The 18,733-nt window shown below is 46.5% G+C and overlaps 7 non-coding genes across 7 annotated transcripts; all 7 read left to right on the top strand.

Moving 5' to 3' along the window:
• Positions 1 to 3,791: 3,791 nt before the first annotated feature.
• On the top strand, positions 3,792 to 3,930 carry LOC141061418 (U4 spliceosomal RNA). The gene has a single exon (XR_012223281.1). It is a non-coding gene; the product is annotated as a U4 spliceosomal RNA (small nuclear RNA).
• Positions 3,931 to 5,479: 1,549 nt separating this feature from the next.
• Positions 5,480 to 5,620, top strand: LOC141062380 (U4 spliceosomal RNA). The gene has a single exon (XR_012224153.1). It is a non-coding gene; the product is annotated as a U4 spliceosomal RNA (small nuclear RNA).
• Positions 5,621 to 5,904: 284 nt separating this feature from the next.
• LOC141062111 (U4 spliceosomal RNA) lies at positions 5,905 to 6,045 on the top strand. Its single transcript, XR_012223909.1, has one exon. It is a non-coding gene; the product is annotated as a U4 spliceosomal RNA (small nuclear RNA).
• Positions 6,046 to 6,331: 286 nt separating this feature from the next.
• On the top strand, positions 6,332 to 6,472 carry LOC141060918 (U4 spliceosomal RNA). Its single transcript, XR_012222828.1, has one exon. It is a non-coding gene; the product is annotated as a U4 spliceosomal RNA (small nuclear RNA).
• A 283-nt stretch (positions 6,473 to 6,755) lies between these two features.
• Positions 6,756 to 6,896, top strand: LOC141062718 (U4 spliceosomal RNA). Its single transcript, XR_012224458.1, has one exon. It is a non-coding gene; the product is annotated as a U4 spliceosomal RNA (small nuclear RNA).
• Positions 6,897 to 7,178: 282 nt separating this feature from the next.
• LOC141060913 (U4 spliceosomal RNA) lies at positions 7,179 to 7,319 on the top strand. Its single transcript, XR_012222824.1, has one exon. It is a non-coding gene; the product is annotated as a U4 spliceosomal RNA (small nuclear RNA).
• Positions 7,320 to 18,249: 10,930 nt separating this feature from the next.
• LOC141063091 (U4 spliceosomal RNA) lies at positions 18,250 to 18,390 on the top strand. The gene has a single exon (XR_012224775.1). It is a non-coding gene; the product is annotated as a U4 spliceosomal RNA (small nuclear RNA).
• The last annotated feature ends 343 nt before the right edge of the window (positions 18,391 to 18,733 follow it).

Below are 18,733 nucleotides of genomic sequence, written 5' to 3'. Positions count from 1 at the left end.
TTTGTCCTGAGTACGCTGATACCCCACATGTGGGGGTAAACCACTATTTGAGCACATGGCAGAGCTCAGAAGGGAAGCAGCGCCATTTGACGTTTTTGGCTGGAATTGAGATCAGACACCATGTCGCGATTGCAAAACCCCTGATGTAGCAAAACAGCAGAAACCCCCCACAAATGACCCCATTTTGGAAACTAGACCCCCCAAGGAACTTATCTAAATGTGTGGTGAGCACTTTAAACCCCCCAGTGCTTCACAGAAGTTTATAACGCCCGGGCGTTAAAATAAAAAAATTGTATTTTTTCCACAAACATGATCTTTTAGTCACCAATTTTTTTTATTTTCACAAGGGTAACAGGAGAAATTGTACCCCAAAAGTTGCTGTCCAATTTGTCCTGAGTACGCTGATACCCCATATGTGGGAGAAAACTACTGTATGGGCACATGTCGGGGCTTGGAAGGGAAGTAGTGATGTTTTGGAATGCAGACTTTGATGGAATGGTCTGCGGGTGTCATGTTGCCTTTGGAGAGCCCCTAATGTACCTAAACAGTGGAAACCCCCACAAATGACCCCATTTTGGAAACTAGACCCCCTAAGGAACTTATCTAGATGTGTGGTGAGCACTTTGAACCCCCAAGGGCTTCACAGAAGTTTATAATGCCCGGGCATGAAAATAAAAATTTTTTATTTTTTCCACAAACATGATCAATTCGTCCCCAATTTTTTTTATTTTCCCAAGGGTATCTGGAGAAATTGAACCCCAAAAGTTGTTGTCCAATTTGTCCTGCATACACTGACACCCCATATGTGGGAGAAAACTATTGTATGGGCACACGTCGGGGCTCGGAAGGGAAGTAGTGACGTTTTGGAATGCAGACTTTGATGGAATGGTCTGCGGGTGTCATGTGCGTTTGGAGAGCCCCTGATGTACATAAACTATTGAAACTCCCCACAAGTGACCCCATTTTGGACAGTAAACCCCCCACAGAACTAATCTAGATGTGTGGTGAGCACTTTGAACCCCCAAGGGCTTCACAGAAGTTTATAATGCCCGGGCATGAAAATATGATATTTTTTATTTTTTCCACAAGCATGATCAATTAGTCCCTAATTTTTTAATTTTCCCAAGGGTAACAGGAGAAATTGAACCCCAAAAGTTGTTGTCCAATTTGTCCTGAGTACGCTGACACCCCATATGTGGGAAAAAACTACTGTATGGACACACGTCGGGGCTCGGAAGGGAAGTAGTGATGTTTTGGAATGCAGACTTTGATGGAATGGTCTGCGGGTGTCATGTGCATTTGGAGAGCCCCTGATGTACCTAAACTATTGAAACTCCCCACAAGTGTCCCAATTTTGGACACTAGACCCCCCACGGAACTTATCTAGATGTGTGGTGAGCACTTTGAACCCCCAAGTGCTTCACAGAAGTTTAAAGCGCCCGGGCGTGAAAATAAAAAAATCATTTTTTTCCCACAAAAATGATATTTTTGCCCCCAATTTTTTATTTTCCTAAGAGTAACAGGAGAAATTGGACCCCAAAAGTTGTTTTGCAATTTGTCCTGAGTAGGCTGATACCCTATATGTGGGGGTAGAACACTGTTTGGGTGCATGGCAGAGCTGGAAGGGAAGGAGCACCATTTGACTTTTTCAACTCAGAATTGGCTGGAATTGAGATCAGACGCCATGTTGCATTTGGAGAGCACCTGATGTGCCCAAACAGTGGAAACCCCCCAATTCTAACTCCAACCCTAACCCCCACCTAACCCTAGCCCTAACCCTAGCCATAACCCTAACCCTAATGGGAAAATGGAAATAAATACATTTTCTTTTAATTTTATTATTTTTCCCTAACTAAGGGGGTGATAACAGGGGGTTTGATTTACTATTTGTGGTGAGTTTTTATATTTGGCAGCTGTCATAGGCTAAAAGACGCTTTTTATTGTAAAAATAGTTTTTGCATCACCACATATTGAGAGCTATAATTTTTCCGTATTTTGACCCACCTGATGAAGCCGCATGGGTTGCGGCGATACGCGTGGGGTATGATCCTGGGTGTAGCACCCACTTGGTTATAGCTGTATTTTCACTGCGACCTTATTATTGGTTGCTCTGGAGTAATTTTTGTGTGGTACAATTGAATATTGGATTGTGGGCATTGGCCATATTGCTGTTGGCTTATTATGGCCTGTGTGCCCTAACCAGTGAATATTTAGGGACACATGCATGGAATTATTTCATGCAGCGATTGTGCAATATTAGGGCCCTTGGTCTCCATGAGCAGGTTTATGGGGTGGTTGTTGTGATTAATTGCAGTGAGGTTGGACCACATGGTTGATATACAGGTTATTACAGCATAATCTATAATTGTGATATGCCATACTTCACTGTTATATATTGTGGGATGCTTCATATGCTTTTATTATGTTTTTAATTGTATTGCTGCATCAATAAAACATTGTTTTTGTACTGGTTCAGTGTGCGCTATTTGCAGTGGTTCTTTTTCTTCTCTTCTCGTATTTTGACCCACCGACTCATGTGAGGTCTTATTTTTTGCAGGACGAGTTGACGGTTTTATTGGTACCATATTCGGGCACGTGACATTTTTTGATTGCTTTTTATTCCGATTTTTGGGACGCTGAATGAACAAAAACCAGCGTTTCATGAATTTCTTTTGGGGGGGTGCGTTTACACCGTTCCGCGTGTGGTAAAATTGATAAAGCGGTTTTATTCTTCGGGTCAATACGGTTACAGCGATACCTCATTTAGGTCGTTTTTTATGTTTTGTCGGTTTTATGCAATGAAAACTATTTTATATAAAAAATAATTATTTTTGCATCGCTTTATTCTGCGAGCTATAACTTTTTTATTTTTTCCCTGATGATGCTGCATGGCAGCTCGTTTTTTGCGGGACAAGATGACGTTTTCAGCGGTACCATGGATATTTATATGCATCTTTTTGATCGCGCGTTATTGCACTTTTTGTTTGGCGGTATGATAATAAATCATTATTTTTTTGCTTTGTTTTTTATTTTTATTTTTTAAGGGATTCGCTAAAGGGGTTAACTAATTGGACAGTTTTATAGGGCGGGTCGTTACGGACACGGCGATACCTAATATGTATACTTTTATTGTTTTGGTTTTTTTATTTTGAAAAAATGGATTTATTGGGGGAATATTTTTTTTTCTAATTTATTTGGCGATTTTTTTTTTAAATTATTTTAACACTTTTTTTTTTTAACTATATTACGTAGTCCCAGGTGGGACATCACTGTCCTGTGACAGATCGCTGATCTGTCACATCACAGATCACTGTGACAGATCAGCGATCTGTCACAGGCACCACTGCAGACTTCCTCATGCCTGTGCTTTGCAGGCATGAGGAAGTCAGCTCCCTACCGGCCCCCATCGTCATCTTGGATTCGGGGGCCTGTACAGAAAGAGACCCCAGCAGCAGCGCTGCACATTGCGCTGCCGTGGGGGGCTCAGGGAAGCACAGAGGGAGCCCCCTCCCTGCCGATGCTTCCATTTAACCCCCGGTACACCGCGATCATGTTTGATCGCAGTGTGCAAGGGGTTAACGTGTCGGGTGTCAGCTGTGATAATCAGCTGACACCCGGCCACGATCAGCGGCGCTCACCACGTGGGCGCCGCTGATCGCGGTAGACGTACTATCCCGTCCATGGGCATAGGGGCCCGGGTCCCATGGACGGGATAGTATGTCTTATGTCAGGAAGGGGTTAAGCAAGCTCTGCCTTGGAAGCGGGAAGGCCTTGGTCACAACAGTTCTTTCAACTTTGCGCAGTGGCAATATCGTAGCCCATGAGGTTTAACCGAGGCGTGATTATTGCTAATTGAAAACTTTTCCCAATATCCTGCCATGATGACTTGATATACAGTCAGCTTTGGCAATTTTTGTTGGTCTCAGGAGACTTAATCCATGGATGCAAATGACAGAGTCTTAGCTCCACCCAGTGTGGAAGAGAAGCCTTGCTTCCCACAGCAATGGATTGATGTTTGTTGCCTGTAGCAGAAGGAGAGAGTGAGGCGAATTGCCTGTAATTGCCAAAAATTATGTTTTTCCTGAGCCCTTAGGCTAATTTCACACTAACTTTTTTTGCTGCAGTGCACGGCGCTGCTAAGCCCCGCCCCCTACTGGTTCCCTGCCCGCCCCATCCGGTTATCACCTCCTACTAGCGCACATGGGCGCTTGAAATCTGCGCACCCTATCTTTAGCATAGGGTGCGCAGATCGTGCACTGGCCATGCGCTAGCAGGAATTTGGCGTGCGCTGCGCACTTTTGAAGGTGCGCCATGCGTGCCGAAATGCAACATGCTGCGTTCGGCGAACACGGGCGCACCTTCAAAAGTGCGCAGCGCACGGCAAATTCCTGCTAGCGCACGGCCAGCGCACGATCTGCGCACCCTATGCTAAAGATAGGGTGCTAAATAAAAATGACAGACCACAAGGCTGAAACAGTATAACATCATATATTAATTGTGGGTACAGATGAAAAGAAAACCAACACAATCAGCCCATGGAAAATCAGTGTAGGACACACTGTAATCAATAAGAAGCAGCAAAAGGAAATCAGTGCATAGATGTCCAAGGTATGATAAAATCACAAATCTTTATTAGATAACACAGGTAGAAAAGCACAAACAATGACAAACAAAGGGTGACACAAGCAGAAGCAGAGCAAAGGGATATACAGTGTCAAAAAGCTCACTCTGACCCTTATCGTGAGTAAACACCTGGTGGTAAAGATAAATGAGTATCCAAGTATAAACACCCAATATATAACAGGCAGACTAGTGAAGGAAGATCATTTCCGAAACGTACGTCGGGGTCAGCTGAGCTTGGGATTCAGTGTCTCTCCCCTCTCCCCTCCTGGTATGTTTACCTTGCTTTTGTGTCTTTGTAACTTCACCCCTGATTATATGGCTGTCCAGCTGGGGATTTTACCCCTTACTGCTTTTCACTAGTCTGCCTGTTATATATTGGATGTTTATACTTGGATACTCATTTATCTTTACCACCAGGTGTTTACTCACGATAAGGGTCAGAGTGAGGTTTTTGACACTGTATACCCCTTTGCTCTGCTTCTGCTTGTGTCACCCTTTGTTTGTCATTGTTTGTGCTTTTCTACCTGTGTTATCTAATAAAGATTTGTGATTTTATCATACCTTGGACATCTATGCACTGATTTCCTTTTAAAGATAGGGTGCGCAGATCGCAAGCGCCCATGTGCGCTAGTGGGAGGCGATAACCGGATGGGGCGGGCATGGAGCCGGCATGGGGCGGGGCTTAGCGGCACCGTGCGCTGCAGCAAATAAACGCTAGTGTGAAACTAGCCTTAAAATGTGGAAGCCCAGGATGCCTTGAAGCAGCATGGGTGGGTTAGTGGTGATTTGGAACTCACCATGGCTTAAACAAGCACTGCCTTGGAAGCGGGAAGGCCTTGGTCACAAATGTTCCTTCAACTTTGCGCAGTGGCAATATTGTAGCCCATGATGTTTAACCGAGGCGTGATTATTGTTAATTGAAAACTTTTCTCAATACCCCACCATGATGACTTGAAATACAGTCAGCTTTGGCAATTTTTGTTGGTCTCTCAGGAGACTTAATCCGTGGTATGCAAAGGACATTCTTAGCTCCTCCCAGTGTGGTAGAGAAGCCTTGCTTCCCACAGCAATGGATTGATGTTTGCTGACTGTAGCAGAAGAAGCGAGTAAGGCGATCTACCTGTAATTGCCAAAAAATTACATCTTAACTGAGCCCTTAGAATGTGGAAGCCCAGGATGCCTGGAAGCAGTGTGGGAGGGCTAGTGAGGATTTGGAACTCACCATATCTTAAACAAGCTTTGCTTTGGAAGCAGGAAGGCCTTGGTCACAACTGTTCTCTCAAGTTTGCGCAGTGGCAATATCGTAGCCCATGAGGTTTAACCGAGGAGTGATTATTGCTAATTGAAAACTTTTCCCAATATCCCACCATGATGACTTGAAATACAGTCAGCTTTGGCAATTTTTGTTGGTCTCTCAGGAGACTTAATCCATGGTATGCAAAGGACAGTCTTCTTAGCTCCTCCCACTGTGGAAGAGAAGCCTTGCTTCCCACAGCAATGGATTGATGTTTGTTGACTGGAGCAGAAGGAGAGACTGAGGCAATCTGCCTGTAATTGCTAAAAATTATGTCTTTTCTGAGCCCTTAGAATGTGGAAGCCCAGGATACCTGGAAGCAGCGTGGGTGGGCAAGTGGTGATTTGGAACTCACCATGGCTTAAACAAGCTCTGATTTGGAAGTGGGAAGGACTTCGTCACCTCAATTCCCTCAACTTTGCGCAGTGGCAATATCGTAGCTCCTGAGGTTTAACCGAGGCGTGATTATTGCTAATTGAAAACTTTTCCCAATACCCCGCCATGTTGACTTGAAATACAGTCAGCTTTGGCAATTTTTGTTGGTCTCTCAGGAGACTTAATCCATGGTATTCAAATGACAGTCTTAGCTCCTTCCAGTGTGGAAGAGAAGCCTTGTTTCTCATAGCAATGGATTGATGTTTGTTTCCTGGAGCAGAAGAAGAGAGTGAGGCGATCTGCCTGTAATTGCTAAAAATTTTGTCTTTTCTGAGCCCTTAGAATGTGGAAGCCCAGGATACCTGGAAGCAGCGTGGGTGGGCAAGTGGTGATTTGGAACTCACCATGGCTTAAACAAGCACTGCCTTGGAAGCTGGAAGGCCTTGGTCACAACAGTTCCTTCTACTTTGTGCAGGGGCAATATCGTAGCCCATGAGGTTTAACCGAAGCGTGATTTTTGCTAATTGAAAACTTTTCCCAATACCCCACCTTGTTGATTTGAAATACAGTCAGCTTTGACAGTTTTTGTTGGTTTCTCAGTAGACTTAATGCATGGTATGCAAATGACAGTCTTAGCTTCTTCCCGTGTGAAAGAGAAATCTTGCTTCCCACAGCAATGGATTGATGTTTGTTGCCTGGAGCTGAAGGAGAGAGTGAGGCGATCTGCCTGTAATTGCCAAAAATTACATCTTTCCTGAACCTTTAGAATGTGGAAGCCCAGGATGCCTGGAAGCAGCGTGGAGGGCTAGTGGGGATTTGGAACTCACCATGGCTTAAACAAGCTCTGCCTTGGAAGTGGGAAGCCCTTGGTCACCTCAATTCCTTCAACTTTGCGCAGTGGCAGTATCGTAGCTTCTGAGGTTTAACCGAGGCGTGATTATTGCTAATTGAAAACTTTTCCCAATACCCCGCCATGTTGACTTGAAATACAGTCAGCTTTGGCAATTTTTGTTGGTCTCTCAGGAGACTTAATCCATGGTATTCAAATGACAGTCTTAGCTCCTTCCAGTGTGGAAGAGAAGCTTTGTTTCTCATAGCAATGGATTGATGTTTGTTGCCTGGAGCAGAAGAAGAGAGTGAGGCGATCTGCCTGTAATTGCCAAAAATTACATCTTTCCTGAGCCCTTAGGCTAGTTTTACACTAGCGTTTATTTCCTTCAGCGCACGGCGCCGCTAAGCCCTGCCCCATCCGGTCATTGCCGCCTACTAGCGCAGATGGGCGCTTGCAATCTGCGCACCCTATCTTTAGCATAGGGTGCGCAGATCGTGCGCTGGCCGTGTGCTAGCAGGATTTTGCCGTGGGCTGCGCACTTTTGAAAGACTGAATTTGCTTGAGTGCCCTTTTTGCAGCCAATCAGGAACAACGGACACTGTGGGCAACGTGATGACATAGGCAGCGGTCCCCATCATCTTGGAGAAGGGCATGCAAGTGATTGGCTTGCTTTGTGGAGCGTCACAGGGGGTATAAAAGGGCGGGGATGCCGACCGCCAAGTTACTCATGCTGATCTCAGAATAGGGAGAGCTGCTGCTGATTCTGTAGGGAGAGTGTTAGGCAGGGAAGAAGATACCAAAAACTGAATCTGCTGCTAGCGATTTTGCCTGTACAACACACCAGTCACTGTGCAGTGCAAGGGGAGGCTATATTTTGGTGCATCAGCTCAGTTAGTTATTAGGCTGCCTTTTAAGTCTACCTGGTAGCTGCATTGCTGTGTGCCCACTGCTGAGCAAACTGTTTTTTTCAAAGCAATCCAGATTTTATTGTTTTGTCCTTGTGATTTACAGAGCGTTCATTTTTCACACACCGTATGGCAGTGTACGCTCCTCACACAGTACCGTGTAACAGCTGTTATCACGGCCACAGTGAAGCTATCTGTGTGTGACTCTGTAAGGATAAGTCGAGGAGTTGTTCTGTTCTTACAGACCTCCACCTTACAGTTTTGTCTGGTTTTCAAACAGTTTAGTATATTTGCTGTTTGATTACATTCAAAACTATAGAGAGACAGCGTGTGTCAGTCCGTATACTAAAACACGGAGCTTGACAATTTTACATACAATGGTCAGCGGTGTACGTGCACGCTCCTCTCTCAGTACCGTGTAACGGCTGTTATCACGGCCACAGTGAAGCTATCTGTGTGTGGCTCTGTAAGGATAAGTCGAGGAGTTGTTCCATTCTTACAGACCTCCACCTTATAGTTTTGTCAGGTTTTCAAACAGTTTAGTATATTTGCTGTTTGATTACATTCAAAACTATAGAGAGACAGCATGTGTCAGTCCGTATACTAAAACACAGAGCTTGACAATTTTACATACACTGGACAGCGGTGTACGTGCATGCTCCTCTCAGTACCTTGTAATGGCTGTTATCACGGCCACAGTGAAGCTATCTGTGTGTGACTCTGTAAGGATAAGTTGAGAAGTTATTCCGTTCTTACAGACCTACACTCTAGGGAGATTCCAGTTCTGCCCAATTCTATATACACCTTGTAGTTTGTCATACACTAGGCAATTTCTGCCGGTCACATTGCGGTGTTAAATAAACAGGGCCTAAATGAATCCCACAGTGTCCTGAAGTGTAGAGACATTCCAATTCTCTACAGTCCTCTATACACCCTTCTAACAGCATAGAGAATCTGCCTGCTATATTGCGGTGTTAAATAAACAGGGCCTGACTGAATCCCACTGTGTCCTGAAGTGTAGAGACATTCCAATTCTCCCCATTACTATATACACCTTGTACCTTGTTTTACAGTACCAGAGAGTTGGTGTAAATTTGGGTAAATTTTTCCAAAAAATGAGGAAGTGTGGTGGATGAGTCCGTGGAAGTGGGCAGGGGTTGGCAGCTGGTAATGATGGTGTTGGTGTTGGTGGTGGATCTGCTGGTAGTGGCAAAAGCAAAATAGCACCTAATACTGGAGGTGTTGAGGCTGCGTCATCGTCTGACTCCACAAGGCCTCGAAGGCTCCCTTTTCTGGGAGTAGGTAAACCACTTCTAAAGCCGGAGCTTCAAGAACAAGTTTTGGCTTACATTGCTGACTCAGCCTCCAGCTCTATCGCCTCCTGTTCTGAAGTTTTAAAAAATAAAAGCACTGAGTCGTCATTGGAGGCTCATGGTCATGAACCACACCTTTCCTTGTGTCCTTCACCCCTACCAAAATTGAAGGATGCGGTAGGCCACACTACAGATTACTCTATGGAGCTGGTTTCACATACCATGCCCGGGTTATCAAGTCAAATCGTGAATTACCCAGGCAAAGATGAATCTGACATGGAGTGCACTGATGCACAGCCACTGATAGATGATTCTGCTGGTACATTCACTCAGAGCACTACATTGTTCTTGCTGTGTACTGAGCCAGAATCTGATCCAGATGAAACTCAGGTGCCCCTTCCCGCATACTATACCACCAAACACGGTGACACAGAGGAAGGTGCACATGACATTGAAGAGGAGGTGATAGATGACCCAGTTGTTGACCCAGATTGGCATCCATTGGTGGTAGAGTGTGCCGCTGCCAATAGCTTAGAAGGAGGAGGAGCATCCGCAGCGGGCATCGACATCGCAACAGTTGTTATCTGGCAGGCCCGGAGCAGTCCAAAAATGGGTTACAAAAACCAAAAAAATTGCAGGACAGCTTGGCCAGACGGTCAAAAAAGCACAGCGTGCAAGGCCTCAAACTGTGTTCCCTAGTAGGAAGAGTGTAGTGTGGCACTTTTTTGAACAAAATCCTAATGATCAGGCAAAGGTAATCTGTAAGAAGTGCGCAAAGACCTTTAGCCGAGGGAAAGATCTGAGAAATTTGAATACCAGTTGCATGCTAAGATATTTAACCACCATGCACTTGCAAGCGTGGATGGACTACCAATACTCACGTACCACATGTGCTACTGCTCCCAAAGAAGGTAGTCAGCAACGCAACATTGTTTCCCCCACTGTAAGTCCACCGGTTAGCACACCACCAGCAGCAAATGTTGAGTTGTCGTCGCAAGGGCAAATCATTCAGGGAATCACACTGTTATTGCAACGAAAGACTGAATCTAGGCCATCAGAAAGAACACCAACTCCATCACCATCATCAACCCTCTTTCAGTCCGCCATGTCCACCGCTACTTTCACCATATCCAGCTCTCAATCCAGCTCACCCTACCAGAGACTATGAGTAGGACAAAAAAGTACTCATCCTCTTATCCACATACACTGGGTTTGAACACCCACATTGCCAAACTAATCTCGTTAGAGATGATGCCCTATCGGTTGGTTGAAAGCCAGCTTTCCGCGAACTAATGGCCTAAGCAGTACCACGCTATGAACTACCCAGTCGCCACTTCTTTTCTCGCAAAGCCATCCCAGTCCTCCACCTTAATGTGAAAGACCGCATTGTCCATGCACTCAAACTGTCAGTGAGTGGAAAGGTGCACCTCACAACTGATGCATAGTCTAGTAGGCATGGCCAGGGCCGTTACGTGTCCATCACTGCGCACTGGGTTAATGTGGTGGATGCAGGGTCCACAGGGGACAGCGGTGGTGGCACAGTGCTGCCTAGCCCATGGTATAGGAAACAGTTGGCTGTAGGCGTTCGACCCTCCTCCTCCAGAAGCAAAAGCTCGTCCACCGAGCGCAGTCGCACGAACACTGCATCTGCAGTTGACAGTGTTGCAAACGAGGTGTCCCCCTATCGATCAGCTAGTGGAAAGCATCAGCAGACTGTGTTGCAGATGATGTGTTTGGGCGACAGACACACCGCAGAGGTACTGGCCGACTACTTTCAGTGACAAACTGAGTCATGGCTGGGCAGTCTACATCTTGAGGCAGGCAAGGTAGTTAGTGATAACGGCCGGAATTTTGTGGCAGCCATAGCCCTTTCAAAACTCAGACACATACACTCACTGGCCACTTTATTAGGTACACCATGCTAGTAACGGGTTGGACCCCCTTTTGCCTTCAGAACTGCCTCAATTCTTCGTGGCAGAGATTCAACAAGGTGCTGGAAGCATTCCTCAGAGATTTTGGACCATATTGACATGATGGCATCACACAGTTGGCGCAGATTTGTCGGCTGCACATCCCTGATGCGAATCTCCCGTTCCACCACATCCCAAAGATGCTCTATTGGATTGAGATCTGGTGACTGAGGAGGCCATTTGAGTACAGTGAACTCATTGTCATGTTCAAGAAACCAATCTGAGATGATTCGAGCTTTATGACATGGCGCATTATCCTGCTGAAAGTAGCCATCAGATGTTGGGTACATTGTGGTCATAAAGGGATGGACATGGTCAGCAACAATACTCAGGTAGGCTGTGGCGTTGCAACGATGCTCAATTGGTACCAAGGGGCCCAAAGAGTGCCAAGAAAAAATTCCCCACACCATGACACCACCACCACCAGCCTGAACCGTTGATACAAGGCAGGATGGATCCATGCTTTCATGTTGTTTACGCCAAATTCTGACCCTACCATCCGAATGTCGCAGCAGAAATCGAGACTCATCAGACCAGGCAACGTTTTTCCAATCTTCTACTGTCCAATTTCGATGAGCTTGTGCAAATTGTAGCCTCAGTTTCCTGTTCTTAGCTGAGAGGAGTGGTACCCAGTGTGGTCTTCTGCTGCTGTAGCCCATCTGCCTCAAAGTTCGACGCACTGTGCGTTCAGAGATGCTCTTCTGCCTACCTTGGTTGTAACGGGTGGCAATTTGAGTCACTGTTGCCTTTCTATCAGCTCGAACCAGTATGCCCATTCTCCTCTGACCTCTGGCATCAACAAGGCATTTCCGGCCACAGAACTGCCGCTCACTGGATTTTTTTTCTTTTTCGGACCATTCTCTGTAAACCCTAGAGATGGTTGTGCGTGAAAATCCCAGTAGATCAGCAGTTTCTGAAATACTCAGACCAGCCCTTCTGGCATCAACAATCATGCCACGTTCAAAGGCACTCAAATCACCTTTCTTCCCCATACTGATGCTCGGTTTGAACTGCAGGAGATTGTCTTGACCATGTCTACATGCCTAAATGCACTGAGTTGCCGCCATGTGATTGGCTGATTAGAAATTAAGTCTTAACACACAGTTGGACAGGTGTACCTAATAAAGTGGCCAGTGAGTGTACATTGCTTGGCTCACACCTTGAACTTGGCTCACACCACCTCACTAATTATCCAGATTTAACAGGCCTGCTCCTTAAGGTTCGAAGACTGTGCTCACACATCCGCCGTTCGCCGGTACACTCCAGTCATATGCAGAAGCTGCAGCGATTGCTCCACCTTCCCAAGCATCACCTAATTATCGACGTTGCAACAAGGTGGAATTCCACCCTGCACATGGTTGAGTGGCTGTGCGAACAAAGGCAGACCGTAATGCATTTGTGGGAGGATACATGGGCAGGCACTTTGAGGGCAGACATGGAGTTGACAGGTGTGCAGTGGTCGAAGCTGAAAGACCTCTGTAAAGTCCTTCAGTGTTTTGAGGAATGCACACGGCTGGTAAGCGCAGACGACGCCATCATAAGCATGAGCATCCCACTTATGCGTCTGCTCATGCAAACTTTGACGGACATTAAGGAGCAGGCGTCTGCAGCCGAGGTTGATGAGGAGGAAGAGGAGGAGGGAAGCCTTGATGACAGTCAGCCATTGTCTGGTCAGGGAACTGTCGTGGACGAGGTGGAGGAAGAAGAGGAAGAGGAGGAGGATGGTGATGGGGAGGATTATTTAGGGGAGGAGGATGCTTCTCGTGGGGCAAGAGAAAATGTTGGCTTTGCAAGGTCTGGTACAGGGTTTGTGCGTGACTGGAGGGATGTGGATTTGCCAGACAGGGCTCCTCCACCCAGCACTCGCAGTGCATCATTGACACCGGGAACATTGGCCCACATGTCAGATTATGCCTTGCAGATCCTAAAAAGGGACCCCCGCATTGCCAAAATGATGAACGATGATGACTACTGGTTGGCCAGCATCCTGGATCCACGCTATAAAGGCAAATTCCAAAACATCATGCCACAGGAGAACCTTGACCTAATATTGGCTAACAAACAAGCTAATCTGGTAAACCGGATCCATTCCCAGCACACAGCAGCGGTGACGGTTCTCACACGAGCCGGAGAAGCCGGGGGCAACTTGGAAGCGGTGTTGGTGGTGGACACATCAGAAGTGGCGTTGGAGACAGGGGTTTCATGACCATGTTGTGGACTGATTTTTCAAGTCCCGCTCACACGACTGGTAATACTGCATCGATTGAAAGTGACAGGAGACAGCACTTGTCAAGTATGGTTACAAACTATTTTTCCTCCCATATCGATGTTCTCCCTCACAGGTCATTCCCATTTGACTATTGGGCAGCTAAACTGGACACCTGGCCTGAATTGGCACAATATGCCTTACAGGAGTTCACATGCCCAGCTGCAAGTGTGCTATCGGAAAGAGTCTTCAGTGCTGCTGGATCAATACTGACAGAAAAAAGGACCCGTCTGTCAACCCAAAATGTGGATGATCTAACCTTCATTAAAATGAACCATGCATGGGTTTCCAAGGATTTTGTCCCACCTTACCCTGATGACACATAGGTTGCCAGAAAAATTGTTTTCTTTGGTCCGCCTGTTCCTGGGACTTGAACAATTTCGCCTTTAGCAGCAGGTGAATGTCTCACATCAACATATGGCATTTTTTAAACGTCCCTAACTGGGCAGCCTCCTCCCCCCAATGGCCGTGGTCACCACCGAGCGCACGCAACCGTGCGAGTGCCATTGCCCTGGACAGGTGGGTGGGCCGACTCGTGGGCGCGGGCACTGGCACAGGGTCCCTCATAGTGCAATCAAGTGTCTCTGACGGTGGTGGTGCACACCTGCCGTCAGACACACCGCCGTACTATGAGGGGCCCAGTGCCAGTGCCTATGCCCACAAGTGGGCCCCCCTTGCTTGGGCAGAGCCCCAGCATTTGCAATGTTTACCTCTCCCTGCTCCTCCGCTGTGTAGTCTGGGCTGTCAAATCAATCACTGGGACTGGCACTTCAAATTTGGTGAACTGTGTAATCCATGCAGAGAACACAGAGATTTTAAATGTTTAAACTATGCTCTATATACCTGCTATCCAGTGATAATGTACCCTATCTCAACTTTGTACAATCTGGTCTAATCCATACTGGGCCTGAGACCGTCTGAGCCTGCCTCCTGATTGATACACATAGGTTTTAATGTGTAAACTATGCAACATATATACGTGTTATCCAGTGAAACTGTACCATTTATCAACTTTCTCGAATCTTGTAGAATCCATACTGTGCCTGAGAACGGCTGCAGAGCTGTTAAGCAAGCTACAGCACCTGTGGTTTGGACACGTAATGTTGTGCATTTTTTCTGGAATGGCGGTTAGGCCGAAATCAGGAATTGCTGTTGACCTGCACTTACTGGGAAATCATCGTTCACGGCGAATTGGAATCCCAGATCCCCATCACTAACGGTGTTCAGCGGGTTATCTGCACCTGTAAATGACAAAAGATGGTCCTTTCAGTGTAGCGCGCATGTAGCCCCGGACATGGAAGGCCATGATAGCCCTGTTATTGCTCGATCGCACGTGCCAGAGCCTTGTGGCATGGTTGTGGTTTCCCGGGTAGAGTCCAATTAAGCCGCAGGCTCCACTCCTGGTGGTGCCCTTTTGGACATTCCTTTAAGGTTCAGCTTTGCAATCATACTGCCCCCGGAAAGCAAACACTTTGGCTTCATGGACGCTGTTTGGAGGTTCATGGGAATAACGCCGCCCGATCGCCAGTTGCCATAATTTATTGGTGGGAAGTACGACGGTATATGATCGTGTTCGTTTTCAGATTTTGTTTTTTTGGGTTTGGTTTTTACATTTTTAGTCCAGACTTTCTTGACTTCATAAGGGCATGACAAGCCTAGATCTGTGTCTCCTCCTCCTCCTCCTTTTACTCCACCTCTTTTGTAAATGTAGTTGCCCTTTTCCATATGTTATTTTTGGCTTCTGAGCATTTTGTCGGCTTTGGGACACCTTTTAAGGTGTTTTGTAATTGTTTTCTATGTGTTAGTATGTGTTTGTGTTTGCCTGCCATTGTTTTCAGTGTGGTTCGACGAACATTCGACGAACTTGCCTCCTGCTCGACAAACCAAAACACTAGCGGGGTGACTCAACACTACTCATGATATATAGACATACATTGTTAATGTTTAAACTATGCTATATATACCTGCTATCTGATGATACTGTACACTTTGTCTACTTTTTATATTCTTGTCTAATCCATACTGAGCCTGGGAGTGTCTCTGTGTGACTGATGGAATATATATGGAGATTGACAATTATCCTTTGACTGAATAGAGCTGTTCGCTTCTGATACAGTACCCTTTATGTGATGTTATTTTGTGTCTATTTTGTGCTAAATTTGGAAGTTTGGTGGAAGAGGCCGCGGACATGTGCGTGGGGGGCCAGCTGGTGCTGATGGTGGTGGTGCATCTGCTGGTAGTGGCAAAAGCACAATAGCAGCTAAGACAGGATGTGTTGAGCCTGCGTCATGGTCTGTCTACGGAACGCCTGGAAGGCTACCTTTTCTGGGAGTAGGTTAACCGTTTTTAAAGCCGGAGCATGAGGAACTGGTTTGGGCTTACATTGCCGAAACAGACTCCAGCAAATATGCCCTCCTCTTCTGAAGTTTCAAAAAATGCAAGCACTGAGTCATCAAGTGCTGGCTCCTGGTCAGGAAGAACCCCTTTCCTTGTGTCCTGCACCCCCACCCAAAGTGAATGATGCAGCAGGCCAAACTTCACATTAGTCCATGTAGCTCTTTCTATCATACCATGCATGGGTTATCAAGTCAAACTGTGAATTCCCCAGTCCAAAATGAATCTGACATGGAGTGTGGGTGGCCAGGCTGGGCAGAGGGGTTAATCGTTACCGGGACGGTGTCTCCCTGGGATGTGTCACAGTGGTGGTGACCTGTTCCATGGCCCTGGGCGTCCATGCAAAGGGGTGAATTACGTTTAGAGGTGAATGATTCATGACGCCACCTGTGGTTTCTGAGTAGATTGACCAGTGCTGCAGTGGCGCTTCTCTGGGACAGAAGTTGTGGTGCAGCTAAGATGTAAAAGCCCAGCACAGGGCTGAGTTCAATGAAGTTCCCCCTGTTGACTCTCTCTTGGAACTTTCTCATATGGCAGGCAGTCTTAGCCTTTTCCTTCTGGCTCCCACACGTCGCTGCTGGGGCCTCTGAGCCTTAGTTGGGTACAGAACATTTACAGCTGCTACTTCCTCCGGTTTCTGCTGAAGGAACGTCAGTGTCCCTACAAACTCGGAGACCGGAATCCGGACTATGCGCTCAAGCTAGGAGTGAGCCTTAACTCTGCTCATCCTCCAGCTCCCCTTCTCACGTCTACACACTTCCCCTACCCTTCACAGACTGCCCTAACTTACCTCCTCCCGACAACAGCTACTCAGCAGTCAGGTTCAGAGGTCTCCCTGCTGGCCTGGAGTGGGAAATGTGTTGTGTGTTGGTTTAACTGCTAGAGAGATCCTTCGTTGCTCCCAAGCATGACATCACACTCCCTAGGAGGAAGGTAATGTCACTGTGGCGACCGTACTCCTGGGGACGCCACAAGTGCACTGAGGCCCAGCCACTGCTAGATTATTCTGCTAGTACATTGACCCAGACCACTACATTCCCCTCGCACTCTACACAGCCTGAATGTGACCCAGCTGAAACTCAAGTTACCCTTCCCATATACTGTACCACCTTACACGGTGACAAAAAGGAAGGTGCAGCTTGAAAGTGCAGGTTCGGCCCACCCGCCGACAGACACACCGCCGTACTATGAGGGGCCCTGTGCCAGTGCCGTCGCCAACGAGTGGCCCCCCTGCTTGCTCTGGATCACAGCACTTGCAAAGTTGAAATACTTACCTCTCCCTGCTCCACCGCCATGACGTCTTCCGCGTTTCCAGACAGTGATATTCTCATCAGAGAGCGCAATGACATCACGTCTGTACGCCCAGATTAGTACAGGGATTCCCTAGTGAGGAGACTTATTTATTTTCAATGTTGGGACAGCAATTTTTGGGGAGCACTATACTCTGGAGAATGATATATGGGGCCCACCATACACTGGAGCATTCCAAAGGTGGACATCAGACACTGGAGCAGCATTTACAGGGCCCATTATACACTGGAGCATTAGAAATGGGGCCCATTATATATAGAGCATTATTTGGGCCCATAAGACATTGCAGCTTCATCCATGGGGACCAACATATACTGTAGCATTATGTGGAGCTCATCATATACTGTTTCAAACATTATATGGGACCAATGATTCTGTATGGTGAAATATATGGGCCTCATTACTCTGTATAGCGCACTATGCGGTGGCATAATACTGTATGGAGCAAGATACTGTCCGTTTTTGGAGCTATTGGAGAATTTAAAATGGATATCAGTCATGAGATGTAAAAAGTGAAGTATTTTTCAGTTTACTATGCCGCTATTTCTCTGCCGTATCGGAGCATCATGAGTTGTGGTATGTGTTAAAGGGGCCCTCTTTGGCCCAGGGCACATGAAAACCTGAAGCCAGCCCTACCCCCCACAAATTTAGCCAAATAACCCCCATTTTTCAGTGCGTAACTTGTATTATGAAGTAAATTAAGGTTGAAAGCTTCAGTAATAAGATTTGATGTTTTTGGCATTCAAAAGGGCACTGTAGGTGTGTTTCCTGGCCTCCACTCCCTGTCGATTTTGCTTCCCCACTGACTTGCATTGGGTTTCGTGTTTCAGTCGGCCTTCGACTTTTCACAAAAATCTGCCGATTTCGTTCGACCCGGCTTTTGCGAAAGTCGGGTTTCATGAAACCCGACTCGACCCAAAAAAAGGCAAAGTCGCTCAACTCTGCCTTGGTCACCTCAGTTCCTTCAACTTTGCACAGTGGCAATATCGTAGCCCATGAGGTTTAACCGAGGCATGATTATTGCTAATTGAAAACTTTTCCCAATACCCCGCCATGATGACTTGAAATACAGTCAGCTTTGGCAATTTTTGTTGGTCTCTCAGGAGACTTAATCCATGGTATGCAAATGACAGGGTCTTAGCAATATTGTATCCCATGAGGTGTGATTATTGCTAATTTAAAACTTTTCCTATTACTCTGCTATGATGATGGATCATTCCCAGGGCTGGTGGGGTTCTTGGTACCGGGCCAGTATTTCTAACGGATGTTTCGTTGTGGCAGTGGCCCTGGGTGTCCATGTAATAAAAGAGGATTGTTGCTGAATAAAGTTTATGTGTAGATAAGTTCTTGACGCCACCTGTGGCATCTGATCAGAGGGGATCAGCGCTGCAGTTCAGATTGTCTGGGACAGATGTTGTGATGGAACAGAGGTGTAATAGCTCTCCACACT

The sequence above is a fragment of the Dendrobates tinctorius genome, unplaced genomic scaffold (genome assembly GCF_039654945.1).
Source record: "Dendrobates tinctorius isolate UK_male_01 unplaced genomic scaffold, ASM3965494v1 ptg000245l, whole genome shotgun sequence".
Lineage (NCBI taxonomy): Eukaryota > Metazoa > Chordata > Amphibia > Anura > Dendrobatidae > Dendrobates > Dendrobates tinctorius.
Note: the sequence above shows the minus strand (reverse complement) of the source record. Positions and strands in the feature narration are given on the sequence as shown.